The sequence below is a fragment of the Synchiropus splendidus genome, chromosome 9 (genome assembly GCF_027744825.2).
Source record: "Synchiropus splendidus isolate RoL2022-P1 chromosome 9, RoL_Sspl_1.0, whole genome shotgun sequence".
In the NCBI taxonomy this organism is placed as follows: domain Eukaryota; kingdom Metazoa; phylum Chordata; class Actinopteri; order Syngnathiformes; family Callionymidae; genus Synchiropus; species Synchiropus splendidus.
In genome coordinates, this window is record NC_071342.1 from 10,342,359 (window position 1) to 10,360,137 (window position 17,779).

The 17,779-nt window shown below is 37.7% G+C and overlaps 1 protein-coding gene across 1 annotated transcript in view; it reads right to left on the reverse strand.

Moving 5' to 3' along the window:
- Positions 1 to 17,779, reverse strand: part of arid5b (AT-rich interaction domain 5B) — a 108,812-nt gene that overhangs the window by 42,844 nt on the left and 48,189 nt on the right. The gene's annotated exons all lie outside the window — the stretch shown is intronic.

A 17,779-nucleotide genomic window follows, 5' to 3' on the forward strand; every position in this document is an offset into this window, starting at 1 on the left:
CCACATCCTAAATAGATGTTTATATGCATGTGATGGAGTGGCATTTTATTGATGACATCATCGAGAACAGAGTTGATCCTTCTTCACAGCTTCACTAACTGGAGCTGAATCAGACATGAAATTGTGGGAACAGTTTATGCATCGCTCCTACACACAAGCTTGCTCATCAGCTCTGACTCATGGAACATAATGAATGGTACAAGAACTTGAATTACTCGCACGGGCATATTCCTTGGATATAGTATGAACGGCTTTCATGCGTGAGGAACTCAGATTAAATCTGGTGTTTGTCTGCATAGAACATCCTACGCAAAGTGCGGCCCGGGGGCCATGTGCAGCCCTTTGCCTTTATTTTGTGGCCCTCATGATGTCAGACTCGAAAACTGAAGTACAACTTTTTCATTACTAGATCAACTGTAAATGTAAAACGTCCTTTGTGTTAAGACAAACAATTTCCATCAATTTTCATCGTATTTCTTGTTCCTCAAAATACATTGTAAGAAAGTTGAAAATATATTTTAGGTGTTTGGCCCACAGTTCTGTTTTGACTTTCATTTTATAAGTTTAATTCACACATTTTCATATCATTACTGATATTACTTCTCATTTTTAACCTAATATTATTGCCCTACATTTGTCATAGCAATTTAATTCCTCATGATGTTAATCGGACAGTAGGTGGCAGTAGCGTCAAGGAGCTTCTGGAACATATACAGTAGGCACAAAGACGAGCTTCTCAGTGATGTGTTTTTGGTGGTTTTTCTTATTATTATAAACTTTGTAGCCTGTTCCGCTAGCGCTAGCAGGACACTCAGGACTGCCTCCGTCCTGACGACATGATCTTGTCATGGTTAAGACACCAGTTTGGATCAATGAATTGTGAGCCAGAACCCAAAGTAACCCAAAATAACTTTACTGCAAATGCTTAGAGTCAGAAAAGAATTCCTGTATACCACTCGTTGTTATACTGGCCATTAAAGCTGTGTCGGATTCTGATTCTGAAAGGGCAGTTAGCCACTGTGACGTCTGCAATAAGCATTAAAAAAAAACAACACAAAAATCAAATCAACATGTAAGTTAGCCCTATTATAACAAACTCATAGAAAAACACGTTTGTTGTTAATAACAAAATAATGTTTGGACAATCAAATGGAGACCCCGTCCATTACTAAAATACTAATATACCACACTACTAGTACTACTACTACTACTACTAATAATAATAATAATAATAATAATAATAATAATGAAATAAAAAATGCACAGTGGCATAATTCCTTTTTTTCTTCTGCCTGATAAAAATAATAACTTAACCGCTCAGGTTTTTATGATAGTTTCATTAAGCATGCTTTTCTCGACAACACGGCTTAAAGAGATTTAGGCAAAGGCGTTAAATTCTGATTAGTCGGAGGTTTCATCATAAGGTCAAGGTAATAAAACTCCACCGTAAAGTCGGTATGCAAATGTCTATGTAGATAATACAGAGTCTATAAATTATGTTTATGGATTGATAGGGTGCACTGTGGCCTCTATAAATACACTGAGATTGCTTCCAGTGTGAAGAGAATCCAGACAGCCTTTATGCCCACTAAAACACAGTGAAATGTAATGCGGCGTAGATGGAAAAACACTATCGCTTGCCGTTTTAAACGGCAGCCCACACCCCGGCGATTATCTGATGTTTATATTATAATACGAGCCAGTCCTGTCAAAGAGAAAACGCAGCTTTTTTTATGCTAATCCAGGCAATTTGTCAAATTTAAATCCAGCAGCAGTTAAAGTGAAAACCTCTTTGACTCTCTCTCACTGCAGCGTCTCTTTTTCTCTTTGGTTTCTCTAATAATAGCAGTGTGCCGAGCAGCAAATTTAATTACAAAGAGCTAATGCATTATCTGCACATGTGTGCCTGTGTGTGTAGCATCAAAGAAAAATGAACCAAAAAAAAAAAACAAAAATGAAACATCTATTATCAGACATGGGAACATTTCACTCCGTGTACCGCCGTGGCCATATGTTGCTACACAACAAGCCAGGTAGTAATTATCAATCATCATCAGAAGGAACTGTCAAAACAGCACGGCAGGCACGCACGGACAGGGGTTGCCATGGAGACTGGCCCTCATCTCTTGCAAGTGTGTTTACCTAGACATTAAAAATACTCAATGGCATGTTTATACATTTGCCTTCTCTCTATAGCTGTAATGGAGGGTCTGTGGCGCTGTGTGTTTTCCCAGGACAGACAGACTGGGATTTGACTTCAGATTACGATTTTACAAGTTTCCTCAGCTGCAGCATCAGGGATGTTACTGCTTGCGATCAGCAGATGGATATGTAAATCCAACATTCACACCACAGTGATATTAAAGAAAATGTGTGCGTTCCCATACATTATGCATTAGAGGCTCAATAATGAGCTCATTGCTGCGTGCTGTAACACAAACTCTCAATTCAGGCTGCCACAGCAAATACTCCTCAGCAGCAGCGCCTTGCCCAAAACCGTGGTGACTTTGTCAGTTTTCATTTTACATATTCACGTTTCTTTCTTTGCATAAACTGCTTCACTTTCTTTTTCACACACGCCTGATCCATGCAGTCGGACTATGCAAAGCGCTATATTAAAACAGGAGGAGAGCCATAAGTGAGATAGAGTTAGCGTGCTCCTGGTGAAACAATATGCTCAGCGTCAGCGCATAAGGATGGAATAGTCATCAAATGAAAACAAAGGATTGAGATTTGATCTCTTTCTTTGCACACTGTTCAATGACTTGTAGTTCAAACTGACTGTTGTCACAAACACAGAAACTAATTTTTGTACCTATAAGTATATATGTATATATATATATATATATATATATATATATATATATATATATATATATATATATATATATATATATATATATATATATATACATGTTTAATTTTACGACAGAAAAAGCACTGTATAGTAGTTTTAACATAGTAAACTCACTGATAGTGAGTCATCCATTCAATTTCAATTCATGATGCTTTTATGACTCACATTTTAACACTAGAATATCTTACTTTCCATGGTATGGTGGGGTGGCACACTGGCGTTGTGTGTGTCTGGCATTCACTTGCACACTGAGTACACACTGAGTATGTGTCACGGGTATGTGTTAAATCCCAAGAGTGTGTGTCTGGTTCTGTGAGTAGAGTTGCACAAGTTCAACAAAAAAACTAGTTAAGGAACCAACAATATTTCAAAGCTAAAAATGCCAATGATATACCTTAAAAATATATGTAGAAGTTGCTATCTATTACAAAGTTAAATAAAAGTTGTTTCCCTGCCATGTTATAGTCATGAAATCATGAAAATCACTGAGACTTTGCTCACTGTCATTGTGCAATCCAGATCACAGTTAGTATTACATGCTTATTACTTACTTATTGAAATACAAAATCATACAATGTAGTAAACAGAATAGAAATGATATGTAGTTTTCACAGTTACATAAAAACATCTCATATGAAATCATGGTCCGTATTATACTGAACAAAACAACCAAAACATCTTTTAGATCTGCAGGTCACCTGGCATGAAAATAAAACTCATAGGAAGACGCATATACATTATTACCCATATTTCTTTGAAGCAAATTAATCAGTTTTGATCGGAATATTGTGTCAAAATTAAGATTACATTTTGTTTTTTGGACGATCTGAAAGAGGGCCACAAATGGCCCTTGGACCTGACTTTGGACACCAAACCAACCCTTACACTACTATTTATAAAAGGAATGGCATTACAAATAAACACAGTTATCATGATTGATGGATGCAGTATGATAAATAAAGGAAAAAGGGATACAATTATTCACTGCTTATCACACCACAGGACACTTTCCCTTGTGCTACGATGCAGGTGAAACCTGTTAGTAATTTTGGCAGTTTCCCAAACATCCCTGAAACCACTGCTGCTTTGAACAATCCATTTGATATGCGACCTTAATCCATTACCTAACCAGGAATCAGGGATTATTTTTCGCTTAAAGTGAGCAGAGAAAATGAAATAGATACATCAGTAAACGTGAAAGAACATTTAACAGAACCTGCAGTAAGTCGAATGTTCCCCCTTCATTAATGCAACGGTTTGGAAAAAAATAAAATATAAAAGGGGGTCGTCTTCTTAATTCATTATTTGTGCGCCGTTGTGCATGCCTCCCCTCGGGAGAGGCAACATTACTCTTTCATCGGATCAAATGAAGCGGAGCCGTGCCGTTCCAGGAAGAGCCAATTAAACTGTTCAAAGAAGTTTATTACAGCGACGGATTATAAAAATCATTCTCATCTGATTCATCGGGGTGTGTGTTTCAATGCTGTGTGTGTGTTGTGCCTGCACATCTGTTGACTCAGAAGAACATAATAAATTGAACTACACGGTTACATGTCTTACAAACTTCATTTTATAGTCGATAGAGAAAATAGCCGAGGGAGGATAATTCCCTCATGCTTTCCTGCCAAGCTTTTTTTCCCCTTCATGTCTTGTGATCGCCTCATGACGGGTGTCGCCTGCTCACTACTTATTAACACACATCACGTTTGAAACATGACTGGGTTTAATCTTAACCCAGATCCACTGACTGACACACACACTAAGGAATGCACTGACCTCCGACCCATGACAACTTAATAATATCGCCCAGAATTTGGCCAGGGACACGCTCACAGACACACACACTAGCTGAGAGTAATAACTGGAAAAATGCTTTGTCGTTGGCCGCCGTCCAGCGCAGTACAATATCTTCCAGCGTGCGACTCATCTGCAATTACTGGCAGCTTGGTAGTGCTGTCAAAAATAAATAAAACAAATACCCAGTGACACCATAGACACAATACATGTCTGACAAGTGAACATGTCAGTTGAGAATTTGAGACGCTCTAGGGCCTGCAAGCCACTTCTAATCACAAACAAAAAAGAGAAGTATCAATAAATATTAAACATCTTTTTTCATTATTGAAAAAGGCTGTGCTCGGTTTTTGCCAAAATGTGTTCCTGCGCTGCGCTAGATTTACGATTGTTTTAAAATCAGTTTTTCATTTGAATTAAACAGATGTTTGGACCTGAAGAGCATCTGCCTGCAGACGCCAACAACCCCAGTCGCTATTAAAATGGAATCATACGACTTGACTCTACTTTTCTGGAATGAGGGATTGCTAAACACGAACCTCAACTGAGTGAGCTGACAACAACTATTTTGATAGGCAACTAGTCACTGACTATCACAGCTATTTGTCAACAGGTCAAAACATAAGATGTTCCTGATTGTAGTAGGAGAATTGGACTTCAGCTTCCTATGCTGACGCCGAGGGCAGCCTTTTGCGTCACATGTTGACCCATAGGTGTTTCATTAGAGTAAAAAATGTTCAGAACCACTCTTCACTGCATTACATTGGATGTCACTTGCTATATACAAAACCATTTATGTGGCTGCCCTGCAGACTGACGGTGTCATCAGTGACCATTTGAAGGGCTTTCTTTTACATGTAGCGCTGCGTATGGTGTCAGCATATGCAGAACAAATGATTCACTTGAAAGCCTGATGCCTCAACATGCAATGCTGCAAGCTGCCTTTGGTGTCAGTATCGATGCAAAAGCCCATTTCCCAATGTCAATATATTACGCCATGGGAGTGAGGACGGATCGCAAAGAACACATCAAAGGCCACATACAGCTAACTTTCACAACAATTTTCATATTTTTTTTTTCTACTTCTGACGTTTTGGATCACTGTGTGTGCAAATGTACTTAGACTCATCACATCGGATCAACAAAATTGCAGGCACTTCATTAAAATTATAGCACCGTTTTCCTCCGGCACTTTCCACCACTACTCCGGTGTTCTAGCTTTAATGTAACTAAAACACCAGTCATGTCATCCGACATCCATCTAACCAGCAACAGATAATGATAATTATGGAGCGCAACATTATAAACTGTACTCTTGGACGGTGGTATTAAGCCATAAATGAAGAGCAGCATTTCACATCAGACAGACCTCAAGTCAATATGGAGCTCAGTGAGGGCCTCACATAAACGCTCTCTTGTTCGAATGTAAAACGGTCAGGGTTACATAACTTGATGGATTTGCTAAAATGGGATAACCTTTAAACGCTTCCACATCATTGATACTGACAGACTGCAGCAACAACTCAGACAGACTGCGGCTTTAGGAGAAAAAAAAAAATACTGTATTTCAATTTAGATTTTTTTCTGTTTTTTAGGGGTGGGGGGCAGGGTGGAGAGAGGGAGCGAAAGCAGTGCGAGAGATGAAAGGGAGCAGTGGATAAGCTTCAAGGCTTATCCTATTCATTACTGCAGGAAAAAAAATCTCAGCATCGACCTATAAATAAATGAATGCCAGGATAAACACAGAGCCCATACATCAATAAAACATATGTATTCTAATAGATCACGCTCTAGTTACACTTGATGGGATCGAGTTGGCCAATCACCGCAACTTCATCATCCCGAAAAGTCACGCAGCATTAAGCGCTGGTGATTATAAATAATAATCATTCCAGCAATAAAATAGGCCGATGGATACTTTCATCTCAGCCCACTTTTCGGCTTGTTTATCTGTATGTTTTATGGATATCTGGGGAGTGTATATATTATTTATTGGTAAATATATAAATCATTTGACAAACAACAATCTCCTGGAAAAGCAGGACACCCTGAAATATGAATAACCTATTTAGATGCAGTTATGCTCCTGGTGTGTCCACCAGAAAAAAAAAAGAAATCACATGAGTATACAACCTTCTAGTCATCGTAGTAACAATCACTTCTGACGTCACGCTGGTTACACAAGAGCCGCTCAAACAACAACCTGCGACAAGCCCGGGCCTGCGTTCAAGAGCAACACGTCTGACACTTTAGCACAGTTTCAGGCCAAAAGGCTGATTTCTGACAAGCTGGCGGATTCGGTGCTTTGTAAACAGCGTCTACAGTTACACTGACGTGTGGAGTTCAGGTTGCGACAAGCAGCTCTGTCAGTGAGTCTGAAGACGTGCAGCAATTATATCATAAGTCACGCTGGAGAAATTATGACGTGTAGGTGGTGCTCTTTACGGCTAGACTCTTCACAGAAAATTAGATTTGAAGGTGATGACAACCCTTTACTTGTATGAATGGAATGGCTGGAAGCAGAAAAATAAAGGCTATCAATTTAGAGATTAAAAATGTTAATAAATGAGTCTCAAAGATGTATTCATGAGATAAAATCAAGATATAAATTTCGATTGAAAGCTATGAACTCTAAAAAGTTAGTATTCTTGCTATATTTAGTATTTGAAAATATCCTTGTTGAAGACCGGTTAAATGTAGTGTAGCAGGGAAAGTACAGTGATCTGTTTCATGATGTTTTCCAGGTGGGACCTGATATCCATTCTCATATGGTTAATTCCACATGACTCTGTAACGACTGTGTAAAACACACCAAACCTTTGCTCCAGGTTTTATCTCTAATTCTGATAAAGACGTTCAAAATATTTGCGGCAATCTAAGCAAGTGGTTAATTGCTAACCAAAGTGGGTCAAGTTTGTTTAGTTTTAAATTGGATTTCCTGAGCTCAGACGTGTCTTTCTGGAAACGGTGGTGAAACGCTGCGTTGCGAAACCTTCCGTGAGTCAAATTTAAAAAAAGAAAGGATATCTCAGAGCAAGTTGGAGCACTTTTTTTTAGATGTTCTCCCACGTGTGTGCTCGCCAGTTAAAAACACTACTTGAGCAAATACACAACAGCACACACAAACCCACACATTAAGCAGATGAATGAGACGTTCGTGGAAAATACTTCCAGTCCGACTGGAAATTCTTCAGGTTTGAATTACAGTGTGGCAGAGGCACTCAGAGAAATGTTTATTTATGTTTTTTTAAAGCTATCCTCATTCAGAAACACAGTCATTCACAGGCTGCACTGACAACGAGGAAAGAAAATGTATCAACCTTTTTGGACATGAAAACATAGGCAATATAATAATAATTTCTGGAGAAAATATGTCTTTTTTTGTCACATTATCTTACGGCAGGCATCTATAAGATCATCAGCAATAAGAATTATCACGTTTGTCAGCTACAAATCCTCATCATAACAACGGAAATGGGATAAAAAAGAATTAAAAAGGCACACACTGAGTGACAGCAAATAAATCCAAACTGAGCAAACAGGCAACAAAAATGGACATGAAGAAAACCACAATAGCACCAGTAAGCTCAGAGAAAATGTGCTCAATTTCTCAATTCAATTATGCAATTATCCATTTTAAATGTGAAAAAGTTGTATATCTGGTTTCCAAAAAAAAGGGATTCAGTTATAGTTAAACAATACATATTTGATATTTTGCAACTTGGCTTTTACAACACAGGTGTTTAGTGATAGCTGCACATGATCAGAACGTTGCACAGCAATGTGAAGTACTGCCGCCATATTTAAGCCTCTGGCTGCTTATGAGTCTAGTCAGGGATTTATATAGATATCAAAAGAATCTGACATCAGCCATTCCACCATTCATAAATGTGTTTACCAGTGGAGGACAACAATTACAGGTTGTTTATTCATGATAATATATATTCCCTAATCTAAAGGGTAACTAATATATTTAACAGTACCTCATATAATATAATAGTACCTCATTTGGAAGCTATAGAAATACAATGTGCCTCTTTTTAAAGATTGATGCTTCGATAAAATAACTATTCATAAGTCACGATCTCACTTACGTTCAAATTAGTCAACCCTTGAACAAACTCCAGCTGCAGGCAGAAACTCAACATTCATGTGGAGAAAAACAAATTATTTTACTGAGCACATGACACGATCTTTAATCATATCTGCGCTTGTATTTCTCTTCTGGCTATTAATATCAGCCGCCAGTTCATCTGAGGTTAAGTTACGCCCGGATCATGAGATGTGTTATCAGCAGATTAATTTAACAATGATACAACGCCATGAAGCTTTTTATTCACCCTAAACTTCAGATTATTATGGTCGACAACTTAACTCACCCCGATCAGGTGGAGTCCTCCAGGTGATAACCATCAGGAGTAGGAGGAAGTTGTGGACTTGTGAGTGAGTAGTAAGTGAAACAATTTATTGTTTGAAACTCTGTTTGGAGTTTTTAATTCCATACCGATCGGAGCGTAGCAGATGTGTTCCTGCACACAGGTTCTTCACCACTGTCTAGGAGAAAAAAGCCACTGTGGTCATTTATTTATACAGTGACATGCTGTTTTTGTCTTCTGTAGTCAAGTCTACGAAAATGTTTTAGTAGAAAAACAGAAGCAGCTTTTATTTTGCGTGTGGAGGTACTTTGGAGAATTACGTAACGCTGCCTGATTTAAGCTTGTTTTACAACACAGGATTAATGCTCTCGTGTAAAAATATCTACTTTCACATCCTGTGAAGACAGAACTTAATGCATAATGATATGATAGTGCACAATGTAAGTGGTGCTTATGCAGGACGTGCTTAATATCCTGATAATGAAATGTGGCTGAAGAGCTGGAACATGAGCTCTTTTCTCCTCTAAATTCTTCCTCCCTGGCCTCTCTGTATACCATAACATATGGACGATGAAAAATTCATGGGTTGGTGGTTAACACAAATCTGCAGAGGAGATGGGAAAACACGAGCTTAGCAAGCGATTCGCCTATTACATTAACAGACGGCGCTGTCATGGGACGATATTGCCGCTTGCATATTTCATCTAATCTGATTTAATGTTTAAAGACAGAGTGAGCGAGAAGGTGGTGGAGTTGGTGGAAACGATGACATCACACTGTGTGTTCATCTGGTGGCCCAGGCGCGCTTGACTGAACCTTGTTTCTTCTTTATTATAATCAGGCTTAAAACTCATTTTTCTACCACAATTACATGTCAGCCAAAATGGCAGTTTTGTGACTCACTTTAATAACTTCAGAGACGTCAACAGAACCGTAAGGCTACATAATAAATACATGGAATGAAATGGAAAGAGAATAACTCTTATTCGCAGCGCACTTTATTTTGTAATATTATGTGAAATGAATAAACCAAAAAAACTTTTCACTTAGCTGTTTCATGATTTGTTTTTCCAGATGGATGGATGGGTTAACAATGTAACTGACGGATTGTATCAGAATGAGATTTGAACAGGCAGATACTAGAATTAAAAGGTCACTTCAGAGGAAGTTAAAGATACATATGTAAAAAAAACTGTACAATTCATCCCTGAAAAAATTACAATGAAGGATTCTTTGGCACGTTTTTTCAGTTCATTCTGTCCTTGAATCTGCATTTTCTTGCACATTGTTTCTCAGCTCTTTTGTATTGCTTTTTGCACTTTATAATATTATTTCTTTTTCATTTTATTGTGATATGTTGTTTACAAAGCAAAACATAATTTCCCTTGGGATTAATACAGTTTTTATGATTCAGATTCTGATGTGCCATCTTTACCATTAAAATACCAATATTGTGGGCGAAACAAGGGTTACATTTTCCTAAAGCTACTGTGGTCTGTAAGTAGGACTGCAACACTGTAACAGTGCACGTCAGGGTTTCCACTGCTTTAAAGATGAACTCTCCCGTGATCAAATGTATTAAAATGTGGTGGAAACATCGAAGCAAATGGATAACACATAAAATCATGGAGGTGGACTTGAACATGATGGTTTTCGGCATGTTTTTTCATGACATATGAAGAGACGGACCGCATGAGGACAGCTACAGATTGGAGATTTACGTCTTATGATTATTAATATGATGAGCATTTTAATTGTCACCAATTTTAAGGAGGGGGTCTGAAACAATGCTGATAGAAACCCTGAACTTTATAAACCCTTTCGCTGCACATCAGAGAAGTTGTATATGATTTTTTGAAACTGTAAATTTGTGTTAAATTTACTGTCAAAATATTTGATCAAAGCTGATATAAAGCCACCAAAACAAGTGCCATGGGCTTCAATCCCACCTGCTCTCAGTTCTCTGTCTAATTCATGCACATAATAAACTGCCTAAAACTCATGCATCAGTAAACCGATTAAAGACACGTCTGGAGTATCTTGGGATCAAACTGACAACCTTTCAATTAAAGCTGACCTTTCACCTTCATAGGCTTTCACTTACAAACCAATCAGCCGTAACTGAGCCATTTTTTTTTCCACAAAGCAGAGCGCAGAAGATAAAAATATATAGTTTTCGTGACAAGCAGCGGGATGGAGGAAATATAGGACAAATGAGAGCGAGTAAGAGGAGAAGGGGGGAGGGGGAGAGGCAGCTATTTTCAACTGCTTTGCCTCAAACATGATTGCCTCACCAACTCTAAGTATTCTGTTGATTTAAGCAATGTGCACACGAGGAGTGTACAATTTCTGGGAGGTTGAAGAGAAGAAGGGAAGAGGAAGTGGAGCATGCAGCTCTGGAATTAGAGAGAATGGGAAAAATGTTGCTCATAATATTTTCCTTAACATACGCCCAAAATGAGTAGCTGTCGAGCTACAGCCTGCCTGTGCATCATGTTCAAATCGATCACACGGCATTGCAGAGCTTTCTGTGGAGAGAGAGAGAGAGGTATTCCTGCCAAATGAAAGTGAGTAATACTCAATCATGGCAGCTAATAGCGACATTGAACTCTTTCATCTGAGCTGCAAAGATCCAGCCCACTCAGACTATTCTTGGCATTTTCTCACAGTGGAGAAGCCATAGTAATGCCAATATTATTATAACCCACTGCATCACATAAAGCAGCTCTCACGCGCAGAGCCGAGCTGCAACCCATCTGGAAATGCACAATTTTGTCATGAGAACCATCTTTGTCGCAACTTCATTTTTTTTTTTTTTTTTAGATCTCAGGGATGATCCCTCTGGGAATGTTGAGCACCCATGGAAATTGAATTTCAAAGAGCCTTGAGGACCGCTAATAACACTAGAATAGCTTACCTCACATTACCTTCACTGAACTTAATATTTATATATATTATTATTACATAACTCTTTTGAATTTGTCATTGATCTTTTTTCCCTTCAAGTTGTGGATTGAGTGCAGCACACATCACATACTCAATAAAATCCATCACAATACAAGTATATCTACTTTTATCATTTCAAATTTTGATCTCCAAAATACTATTTTAGCATGTATCGCTAGGGTTTTAAGGGTCGAAAATCTCATCAACCTTGTCATGAGATGATGGATTCTGCCTTGACACTTAAAAACTAATGAATTAGACAATCTGTGATGAATTCATCTCAATTAATCGCAGTTTAATCGTATAACAATATTTGCCACAAGAAGCCACATTTTTCAATTTGAATGAATTTGGTATATTACTGAATCAAATGATGGACCCATACATACATTTAAACCACAAAATAGTGTTTATTTTGCATCACAATAAATCATGATGGTGGCTATATTCAAGTTTTTATATCACCGTATTAAAACTAAAACTCTTTTAATGTCTTGAAAATATTTGTACAAGAAATTCAATTTTATAAGCGAAAAACATCCCTGAACAAAAGCAAACAGATGCTTTTATTTGCTTTTGTTCAGGGATTCCTCCATGTTTGTTGTTGTTGTTATCATCCTAGCTGCCACGTGTCAAGGTTCCCTGTTGTCTGGATATATATATATATATATATATATATATATATATATATATATATATATATATATATATATATATATATATATATATATATATATATATATATATAGATAGATAGATAGATAGATATAGATATAGATTTGACCTACAACTTGAAGAACTTTTGAACATATTTTTGCTAAATGAAGAGCCTTAATGACTTCCCACGCAACATTCTCCAGAATGTCATTCTGGAAATGTTCTGTGTAACTGCCTCTTTTTTTGTCCAAGCTTATTTCTCAGTGTCATATTTTTAGAATTACACCGAGCACATAACATCCTCCCCTCTAGCAAGACACAAAAATTGAGGACACTACATAGCATGGGTATAATCAGTCCACACTGGCAGAGAAGGCACGATAATTATAAACACAAACTGTGTCATTCCCAGAGAGGGAAGCAACTGCCGGGGTGATGGGCAACGCTCAACATGAATATGGATCACTCGTCTAAAGATCTGCGATCTGACGCAACTGCAAATCTGCTGGTGACGTGGATTGAAAACATGAATATTGATGAAATGAGATAAGGCGCAGCCTCCATACATCCCACAATCATCACAGGAAGGGACACACAAGCCGGAGGGAGCACAAACAACAGAGTCAATTCCAGAACTAAAAGCTACAGTATATTAGATTACAAGCTTTTAGAATCTAAAAGTCACACAAGCTACAGAACCTAAATGGTCTCTCTCCACCCGGAGAAGCAGTGAGTCCCCAGCGGATTTCTGAGCAAACTTCTTCCCTCAGTCATGACCCCGACTTCATGACCACTGATGAGCTCATTGCTCAGCTATTAAGCATTAATAACCAAATGTTTTACCAAAAACATATCAAGGGGGTCACATTCGAAAAGCACATCTTAACTGCATGAATAACTTTCATAAGTGACGAAACACGAGAGCCCCAGAAGTTCGGGGATTAGTCGACAACAACAAAACAAAAGACAATTTCCATTGAATGTCACTGTTCTGCATCTACTGTGATACGTGACAACAGCGAGCCTCAAATGACACACATCATAAACTTGGCTAGCCGGGACATAAATCCAATGAAAGCAGAGCATTTACATAGTTACAGTCGAGATTCACCCAAACAGCAGTTACACTAGTTTTATGTGCCTCGCTCTGAAGTCTCCCATCCCCGCGGTAACCTGACACACTTTTCATGAATTAGCCCAACAAGATGGACGGTTATTAGTGCTGTCACAGCAGATTTGACTCCATCCGAAAGGTCAGCATTTGCATTTTGGAAAGCAAGAAGTGCCAAATGGTTCCCCAGTTTCTCTTTTTTTCTTTCCATTCTCTGGCTCTACTCACATAAAGATGGAATTATGATGTTTGCTTTGTCATTGACGCCATGGAAAACCTTAAATTTAGATAGAAAGATTTGCTTCATCGATCCAGTGCCGGGAAATTCACAGGAAGCAATTCACTGTGATGAGATAAAACACTCGGATCAAACTACTGCATGTTACAATTACTCAATATTCCACTCGATATGTTTCATTTTTGAAGATCAATTAGACATATCATTATAAGCAGGAGTGGACAGAAATTAAAAAAAATTACACAGTGAGGGGAACTTTGACATTCTTGAATGACAAAGGCATGAAATTCCATTTTTAAGGAGCCACATTATATAGTGTGACAGTCGTGAGGGGCCGTCATTCTAAGAGACACAAGGACACAGAGAAAGAATATTAAAATAAAATAAAATGAAATTGTCTTACAAAAATACAAGAAATGTTAATTTGCTTTATGCCTAAACTATGTAATTTAATTTCTTTTTCCCAACGGTATATACTTTTTAATCTGAAATGGCATCACAAATGCTGAAAGCTCTTTTGAAGTGTGAATATCTTGGGGACATAAATATGGGTAAGACATCTAAATAATCATCTAAATAAATTTATTACAAAGGCATTTCCTTGATATATTTTAATCTAATGGACAAGAAATACTGTTAAAAAGTGCACTGAGATGTTAGAATCTCAGAGACTTATGTGTTTATGGACTCATGCATGCACACATCCCTACACTCCTAGTTGCACTTAAATTGTTTGCACTCTCATTGTTAAATAAACACTTGTTGATGTTTTTGTTGTTTGTTTGTTTTTCATATAGTTTTTGTTATTTATGTTGTACATCATAAATAGTTCAATAGTCACTGCACAGGCTGCCGAGTAATGACAATTCAATCCTCCATATGCTATGCATATGGCAGAATTAACTAACTTACCTTACTTTAAAAGAATATAATTTAATTTCAATATAACTGGTGGCAGGAGGGAAAAATTGACACATGAAATGGGAAAAATATAAATAATCATAGATCATAGAATAATAATTAAGTATTCACGCTTATTATACAAAAAATAAATACGATATATAATAACAAATAAAAAATAAAATTAAATAAAATACTAACAAATAAGTAGAAAAATAAGAAAATGTCATGTTGCAGTGAGTATTTCATAAATAAACACACGTCTGAATAAATACATTAAATGCTATCATTTAATTTGAAAATGAAAAGCAGATGGACAAGGTCATTGAAGAGTCAACATGAATGTGGAAACTTATTTAAAATGCAGGAATTGGATTTATACGTGTTTCCAATGCGACACTGAATCACTGAAACAAGTGTATCATGAGGACAGTGTTGTTATGGGGCAGATTATAGTCGTGATATTATCACAATAATAGCATTCATGAGCTTGCAGCCGTTGTGAAATAAAGAGCTGACTTTAGTCAACAGCTGCGTAAGTGCACATGTGTTTGTGTAGGTTACATGCCCGGGAGGCTCTGCGGAGTGATGGAAATTACTTAGCTCTGCTGTTTTTAAACAAATCACAAACAAGTCTCCCTGCAGCTACTCAAGCAAATATAAAACCTTCATGTGAATACCATTAGAAACCTGGTTTCCCTCGTCCGAAAACTCCCCCGGGCGCTGAAAGTAAACCTTTAGCTTAAATGTGGCTCACTGAGGAATGGCATTATTGAGTCAGACCAATGAGCAACAGCAGCCACAGGATGTTAGACTTACTATTCATAACTTATTTTCCTTCCCCAAAAAGTGTTTTCCCTTCAGGTCTCACCTCTGCCGCGCTCTTAAAATGCAATTACCTGCTGGCAAATTTACAGGAAAAGGCAAAACAAAGACTTCTGACCAGAGGAGCCGTTATTGTGAATGTCAAACTAGTGCTGAGCTGGTGCCGCAGAGAGGAGGAAATATAAAGTGAGATGAATCACATTAGGCCTTTGTTTCAGCTCAGCTCGGGGTTAATAGCGTGTGGATGTGTTAGCGGTGGGGAAAGCACGGTGAGCAGCAATCCGACGTGTTCCAGCAGTTCAAAATTCCTCACTGGAGCCGCAGAATGTTTTTCATAGGTGTGACTGGAAAGGGTGTTTGAATGGGGCGATCACTTGTGTTCATAAACAGACAGACCCCCTCGGGGGCTCGGCGGCCAGTGTGAATGGAAAACACACGGAAAGCATTATGGAGCTTTACTTTAAATCATGGGGGGAACATAAGTATTGAAATTCTCTCGCGGTTCTCATTAGCTAAGCTGAAACCGCATTGATCGCAATTCTGCTTCAATTCAGCAGGACAATGGAGAGTTAGGAAGGACACATCTGAGGACGGCAACCAAAGACAAACACTCACAACACAAGCATTCCATCCAAGACCAATGCTAAATACAGAAACAGGTGACAGGGAAAACAAAATTGGTGTTTAAACAGTCTAAGTTCTTATTCTCAAGTAACAAGCAGCCAATGGAAATGAAGTTATTATAAGGTTTATTTATGGTCCAGGGATTTCCATCCTGTGGAAATCCTTCCTGTTATCAAAATAATTGTAGAAAACAATGAAATATAGGGGAAAACCTAGTCAAAAAATGACTTATATAAAAGCTCAAATATCTGAATTGAAATGTGGAGAGGAAAAATTGAAATTATTTTAAAAAAAACGATAAAATAACAAAGGTTTTTAGGGGAAGACATAAATAAAGAAAAACAAATATTCGGTTTTAGAAAACAAAAACATGAATTTCTCAATACTAATAATGATGAGAAAATGCATGATAACAATCATTCATAAAATAGCAATAATACATAATAAATAACTGATACAATATACGGTAACTGGAATTATTAGCATACAAATAGCTAAATTATGAGGACGTCAAAGCTTGAATCCTTTGTCCCAGCTCTCGTTGACGCACAAAGGCCAGTTAACCACAGGCTGGTCCAACTGATTTCCAGTAACCAACCAGCCACATCTACACAACAAAATCTGATATAGGTCAAAGTAGTTCCCTCCAATGAGAAAGATACCGCAGTTTGTGTTTCATAATGTTTAATTGTATCTATCATGCCAAGTCAAACATAAAAACAGGTTAGTGAACATTATCATAGAGAGTGCTATGACACGTTTCTATCAGCGTCTGTGTTCACAGTTTAACACTTTGAGCAATAGCAACTCATCCATTGGACCATAGCTCAATATGGATCACTGCTTTGCTACATTTTGATAGACCGACCAAAGAGCTGCAATTTGGCAGGATGTTGGTCATAATGTTATGGTCTGTATGTTGACAAAGAAAGCTCAGAATTCCACTGGATCAAATGTTTTGTCTGAATATGATTCAAACGCACTGAATGCTGAAGTGACAAAACTATAAAGCAACAACAAGAAGAACCTCACGAAGCATGAAAAATATCAATCTTTACCAGTGAGAGAAAGAGTGAGAGGGGAGAGAAGAGAAAGTGCAAAGAGGATCACCAGAGTGCAGCCAAGGCAACAACAATGATGTTAGTAGTAACTATTAAGCTGCTCATGATATAATAACAATATAACTGATGGATGTGAGAAGTAAAAGATATTACGACTTATGATAAATCAACCGCAGATGGCGAGCAGTTTCTCAGGGGCAGCCAGTGGTGAAGAAAAAAAATGGGCCATGAAGTTCTGGGACTGTTGGCAATAGAGAGGTTGCCTTGTATAAAACAAAATATAAAATAGTGGAACCCTCCTTTGTGCAGTGGAATAATTCCTAAAAGAGCCTGTTTATTGAGACAATAATGTTGATAGCATTCAGTTTGGTCAGTTTAGCACAGAAATCT